Below are 6,696 nucleotides of genomic sequence, written 5' to 3'. Positions count from 1 at the left end.
TAGTTACGCGTAGGGGGCATGGTTTTTGAGAGTTGGAGGTTGGATGGAGACATGTTGGCTGGGTGGGGCTGGGGGGATGGGATGGGAAGTTGGGGTGGAGACATGTTGGCTGGGTGGGGCTGGGGGGATGGAGGTTGGGAGTGGAGACATGTTGGCTGGGTGGGGCTGGGGGATGGGAGGTTGGGAGTGGAGACATGTTGGCTGGGTGGGCTGGGGGGATGGGAGGTTTGGGGAGGAGACCCACTTCTTTTTTTGTTTTATTTACCTGTATAGACTGAATGTATTTTTACTTCATCTTTATAATATGATCCAACTGATCAATACTGTAGTTATGTAACATTTTCTCTCCTCCCCATGGCATAATTTGTTGAACTGCAGAAAACTTGCTATAAAACTGCTAAAATGTCTCTCTGCACCATGGTAAAATGAGTAGAATTGCATGAAATGTGTTATAAAACTGCAACATTTTAATTTTCTCTCCACCCCATGGCAAAATGTGTAGAACTGCAGGAAACGTGCTTTAAAACTGCAACATTTTCTCTATGCCCCATGGCAAAATGTGTTAAATTGCAGGAAATTAAAACAGACATGTTTTTTCTGCTGTCAAGAGGGGGCCACTAATAAGATTTCACCTGCTTGTTGGGGTCATCCCAACCAAGGGCCCCCAAAAGGCTATGATGAAGACTAAGAGTCAGCTGCAACCTTTCTAGAGAGCACCTGGCAAATGCAGGGGCATCAATCAATTTGTATTTACTGGCATTCTGTRTGGAAACGGTGGCATGCCAAAGACTGGCTGGATTCATATATCCTTTGATTGGAATAATATGCCTATAACTGACTAGTGTACTAAAATGCTAGAAACATGCTAGAAACCAACACCTYAAAAACATGACTAAGACTGACATACTTGGCTACTCTTTCCTTATTAGAACATTCCTCAGTTATTACTGCCCTAWTGGCTATTTTGGTAAGCTACTGTCCGTTCTATTCCCTGCGTATTGTTCCTGTCAAAATAAGACAAGRACGTCTCCAAATGGCGCGCGCTTCATCTATCTCCATCTATTGTTTGTTTTATGACCCCTTTCCATGAGCCAACYGAAACCCCAGGAACGAAGGAATGTCAGTGGAATATACGAGTCATTCCTATCTGACAACATAGAGGGGAGCAGAAGTAGAAGGGAACTACTTATTTCCAGACCAGATACAGTCTTACTTGCCAGCAACGCGGGAGCATCCAAATTCCTAAAAACACACAACAGCCAGCGAGTCGGTCGTTTTAACCCTCAAATTCAAGTCAGTCTGAACAGCCAGTGTCCTAAATGACATTGACTAAATGATCACGCGACAYATCGCTAGATTAACGAATGACAAATTATTAGGCTATAGGTTACAGATATTATCTAAATTTGACAAACGAATGTTACAGAAGCCACATTAATTCACTGTACACGTTAATAGGCATCGGTGAACTATAGCCTAATATATTGAATGCTGGTGGTCTGGTCTGATTAAGAAGTAGAACAAATCCTATACTGTAGTTTGAATAGGTAGGCTGCTGTTGATGTGCTTGCCTTAAGATTTGTTAAAATTCCGAGCTATTAAATAAACTGACAGAAAAACGTGTGCGTTAAAGTTTTTGGAACGTTTTGAAAAATACTGCACTCCAAAGACTATATGTTATAGAGCGGATATATTTTTAATTTACAGCCACATGGAAACCGTGACCAAGCTTTGCGCACCCAGACAGAGGAGTGTCCAGAACATGTTGAATGGGGTGCCGCTTTAAACAGATATAAGCAAATTACGCTATCAGAACGGAATTATGTAATTCCGCCTTAGAAATTGGATCCAAACATTGTTGAATGGGGTGGGCAAGGTGGGGCACAGACCCAGTTTAGGGGRGCCATAGCATGTTTAACCTTAATCGATGCATGGTGGGTTTTAAAATATATAATTATGATGGGTCAACGCATTAAATACTTCAGCTTMGGTTTGGTTAAAATAATTCATAAATCATTTCCAAAAGTCTTGTTACAGTGTTTGCATTAAATGTCAGAATTCTAAGTAAGGGTATTAGCATACAACAGTAAATTCAATTGAAGTGCCATCCAGAGTGCGAATTATACCGTGAATTGTATGTGTGTACGCACTTGCGCGTACACAAATAGTTTTTAGGCGTTTATAGTAAAACATGAAATTTAACACAAATGTATTAACTTTTATGTGTCATGAACACAACCAGTCATGATGTTTTCATCTGATTGTCAACAGAGTCACTCAAAATATAGGTTAATAGGTTACTTGCGCATGTCGTCTACTCCAAAATATATCCAGCATCCAAACGCACCCGCCATTTGAATGGGAAAGAGACATCTATTACTAACACCATACGTTGTAATGACATTCAGCCTACAGAGGTTTCTGTATCATGAAATGCCCAAAATGTTTAACCCAAATACAAATTAACAAACTATTCAATTATTTGTGATTTACTAGGGTGGCCAATCAGAATTCAGGGGGCCACCCTGGGCGGCCACCCTGGGCCACCACCTGGCACACCCTGCTCCTCCACATCCGACCTCGCTATCGCGTTTTCTCCATCAATAACTCCTCCCCGAAACCCGATTCCGTTGGAACTTCGGTAATGAAGTGGGCTTGATAGAGAGGTTGGATTGGGGAACGAGAGAGCGCGAGGGAGGGGCCCCGGGACCGGTAAATGCCGCTTTAAACAGATATAAGCAAATTACGCTATCAGAACGGAATTATGTAWTTCCGCCTTAGAAATTTAATCCAAACATTTCATACTTAAACTTGACTGACAGGGTCGTAGTGAGGAGTATATAGGAGGGAGGGAGACTGGTGCCTAAGCCACTATCGCTCAAGTCCTCCCTACATAATGTAGATCTAGTGAAGTAAACCAAGCGGACTTTACATTTTACGCACCAGGTTACAGGAGTTATTCCGTTTTCATTACACTATTCATATTTATTTGAAAARTATATTTGTTATAACCTTCTTTTTTATTATTGGATATCTAACGGATTTTTTAAAAGGGAATTTGCACTTTCACCCGGTAAATTGTTGCATTCCAATGTGCATGGGGAATTTTTTTRCATTTTCAAAAACAATCAGCAATGTTGCCATACGTTTCAAATGTACTGCTAGTCAGAATAATTTAGTTAAAGAATGTAGCACACTTWTATTTTGCTATGTGATTGATTTGTTTTGTTAAACGTTATGCATTTGCAGAAAGGTTGTTTTAGAAGTAGTGTATAATTGTTTCCCAATAGCCTATAACAGCCCACATACAGTATGTGCACGTTGTAAGGTGTAATGTATGTATTGTATCTTCCTCGATAAACCTGTGTTAGTTTTGGAGACAGTTAGGCTCCTTCGTAGCGGTGCTGTTGTTGAAGMAGATCTGTGGATTTGACGTTAGGTTGTAATGGCTTGGCTGAACTTCACTATTCACAGTTGCAATGGACTTGGTGTCGCTTTGTGACAGCTGAGCAGAGAGCGAATAMAAAATAGATAGCCTACAAAGATTTTACAATTTTACTTATCAGATAGTCATTACAATCGTGATGAAGTTAACAACTTTAAATTTGCGGTTTCCCTGGATAATAATCAGCGTTTGTGTCTCTTGTGTTTTGAAGGAGATATGATACTCAGAAGTCTCAACTTGCTGCCGATTTTATTACTTTGCTCCTCAGCGCTACCTCAAGGTAAATCTACTTATGCATAAAGTTTATACGGCTTTTCATCATCATTATCATAACCTCAATGCCATTTCATTTATATTGTTAAATAATGATGTGATTGATGTATGTTTCATGCTAATTAGATTTTTTTTCATGAGTGAATATGATACTGTCTACTGTTTTCTTGTGCATGAAAGCATACCCAGTTGAGTTATAGCCAGGGCTCTCCAACCCTGTTCCTGGAGATTTTAATACCAACCCTGTTCATGGAGAGCTACCATTCTGTAGATTTTAACTCCAACCCTGTTCCTGGAGAGCTACCGTCCTGTAGATTTTAACTCCAACCCTGTTCATGGAAGCTACCTCTTAGATTTTAACTCCAACCCTGTTCATGGAGAGCTACTATTCTGTAGATTTTAACTCCAACCCTGTCCTGGAGAGCTACCATCCTGTAGATTTTTTAGCTCCAAAACTAATCTAGCACACCTGATTCTAATAATTAGATGATTGATAAACCGAATCAAGTTAGTTACAACTGGGGTTGGAACAAAACCTACAGGAGAGTCGCTCTCCAGGACAGCCAGGTCACCCATGATACAAGTCAGTGTTCAACGTCGTCCATCTATGTCTGAGATGTCGGGAGACGATGTGGTAACCACCCACTAGAGGCGTTGTTACCTTCAAGTAGGTTTCAGTTTTCCTAGGGTATGGCGGATGGCTATAAGCATCTGTCTCTGATTCTAAAGGTTGCAAGTTTGAATCCAGCGATAGAAAGTTGTTTTTGATATTTTTGTTTTAAGCCTATCCCAAACCTTACCCTTACCTTAACCATTTGGATTTTGGGGTTAATGCCCTAACCTTAAACATTCCTAAACCTAATCCTAACCTTAAAAATTCAGAGTTAATGCCTAAACTTAGACTTTTGAAAATGTGACGTCTGCAACAACTTCGAAATTTGACTATTGAGAAACATGGATGACCGTCTAATTGTGATGTGAGACTTTGAGAGCTGGTTTTAGCAGGAACAGGGTTGGAGAGCCCTGCTATAGACTTAGTTATAATCACTTGGTCAGATTTTCTTAGAATGCTTTGCTGTTTCATCAAGCTAATTGGCTGTACACGTTCTCCTCTCCCTATCGATCCCCTGTATGACTGATTGAAGATGGCGAGGTCACATCGGATGACGACACAACATTTGACCTGTTTGATATTAGCGGTATCACGCGCAAGACTCTGGGCGCCAAGCAATTCCGCGGCCAAGACACAGACAACCCTGCTTACCGCTTCATCCGCTTCGACCATTTGCCCTCAGTGAGCGCGCCCGTGCTCAAACAGATGCTTCAGCAAATCCAGAACAATGAGGGCTTCGTGTTCGTGGCCAGCATGCGCCAGGACCGCGGATCGCGGGGAACCCTCATCGCATTGGATGGCGCCAACGGCCAGCGGCAGTTTGAAATAGTCTCCAACGGCCGCGCCAACACRCTGGACCTTGTCTACTGGGTGGACGGCTCCCAAAATGTTGTCTCCTTCGAGGATGTTGACCTGTCCGACTCGCAGTGGAAGAATATCACACTTCATGTTCATGGCGAAAACGCAAATCTGTTTGTGGGCTGCAGTCTCATCGACAGCTTCATCTTGGATGAGCCGTTCTACGAGCATCTGCAGGCGGAGGGGAACCGAATGTTCGTCGCTAAGGGATCCATCCGTGAAAACCACTTCAGGGTAAGAATTACTTTTGTCCAGAAAAGTAGTGCACCAGATATAGGGAATAGGACACCATTTCAGATCTTGCCCCTTAAGTCATTCTGCATCTAATGTTAGCCAATAAGAATAACTCATTCTGTATTTTTTTTACTTGACATACAAGCTCAAGGTAAGTGAATAGTAAAGAAGTTGTTCCTAGCTGCTAGTCCAATGTGACACATAACAGCCTCTTGTCTTTTCACACAGGGGTTACTGCAGAACGTTCGCTTCTTGTTCGACACATCCGTGGATGACGTTCTTAGGAACAAGGGCTGTGAAGTCACTAAGCCAGGTAAGAGACAGTTGGATTTTGGCTAACATTACTGTACTGGTCGTGTTCATTAGGCACCAAATGGAGAAAAAAAACAATGAGGGACTACCTGGATTTATCYATTGAGAGACAATTGTTTCTGTTAAACAGGAACGGACTACCTGGACTTGTCCAGGAAAGGATMATTTTAGTTTTCCATTGCAAAAAAATAGTAGGATGTTTTCTGTTGCGTACCCTAAGAAYATGCCCCTGTAGTTTAGATAGACTGAGACCTACCAATAGGGGGCAATATGATATGTAGGTCTAAATATATTTCAAGGACATAATCTCAAATCTCATGCTGTATTATGTTACAGCAACTGTCCTTTATTAACCTTTTCTCAAACCGGTGTGTGCTGTTCGCCAACTGTTATGGTCCTTGTCATCCCAAGTTTGGCAACATAGAATGATCATAGAAATGGCCAAGACAGCACAAACAGATCTGGGACCAAGCTGGTCCTTTTTAGGGATCTGTGCTATTGTTTTCATGCTCTGAATATTCTGATGACGTGACCTCAATTCGTCATTCCCGACCTGCTTCAAACTCCCTTTTAAGCCCCATCCAACGCAGATGCGACTGAACAATCCATCCTGCTGCCTTACTGGCTGCATCCCAAATGGCACCCTATTTCCTATTTAGTGCACTTCTTTGGTCACAAGTACTGCACTACATAGGGAATCAGCGGGAATAGGGTGCCATTTGTGACGTAGACACAGTCACATGCAACCTCTTACAGCTCTATGGTTCTGCATTTAATTGAGATAAAACCATATCACATTTCCCCAACAGACCCAACCACTTAAAAATAAGGAGTTCTTCCTTATTTCCTTTGTGTCTGGTTCTATCACTTTTTGTGGTCTTTCATTTTAGTGGGTCATAGAAAGATTGCAGATGTGGAGACATCTGACAGTATTACATCATGTTAACGGAAATCACTGTGT

At 41.7% G+C, this 6,696-nt stretch overlaps 1 pseudogene; it reads left to right on the top strand.

Annotated features, from left to right (window-relative positions):
- The first annotated feature begins 2,722 nt into the window (after positions 1-2,722).
- Positions 2,723-6,696, top strand: part of LOC112070318 (thrombospondin-2-like) — a 51,864-nt pseudogene continuing 47,890 nt past the window's right edge.

Source organism: Salvelinus sp. IW2-2015, unplaced genomic scaffold (assembly GCF_002910315.2).
Source record: "Salvelinus sp. IW2-2015 unplaced genomic scaffold, ASM291031v2 Un_scaffold1287, whole genome shotgun sequence".
In the NCBI taxonomy this organism is placed as follows: domain Eukaryota; kingdom Metazoa; phylum Chordata; class Actinopteri; order Salmoniformes; family Salmonidae; genus Salvelinus; species Salvelinus sp. IW2-2015.
The sequence above is the reverse complement of the archived record's forward strand: the minus strand, read 5'-3'. Positions and strand labels throughout refer to the sequence as shown.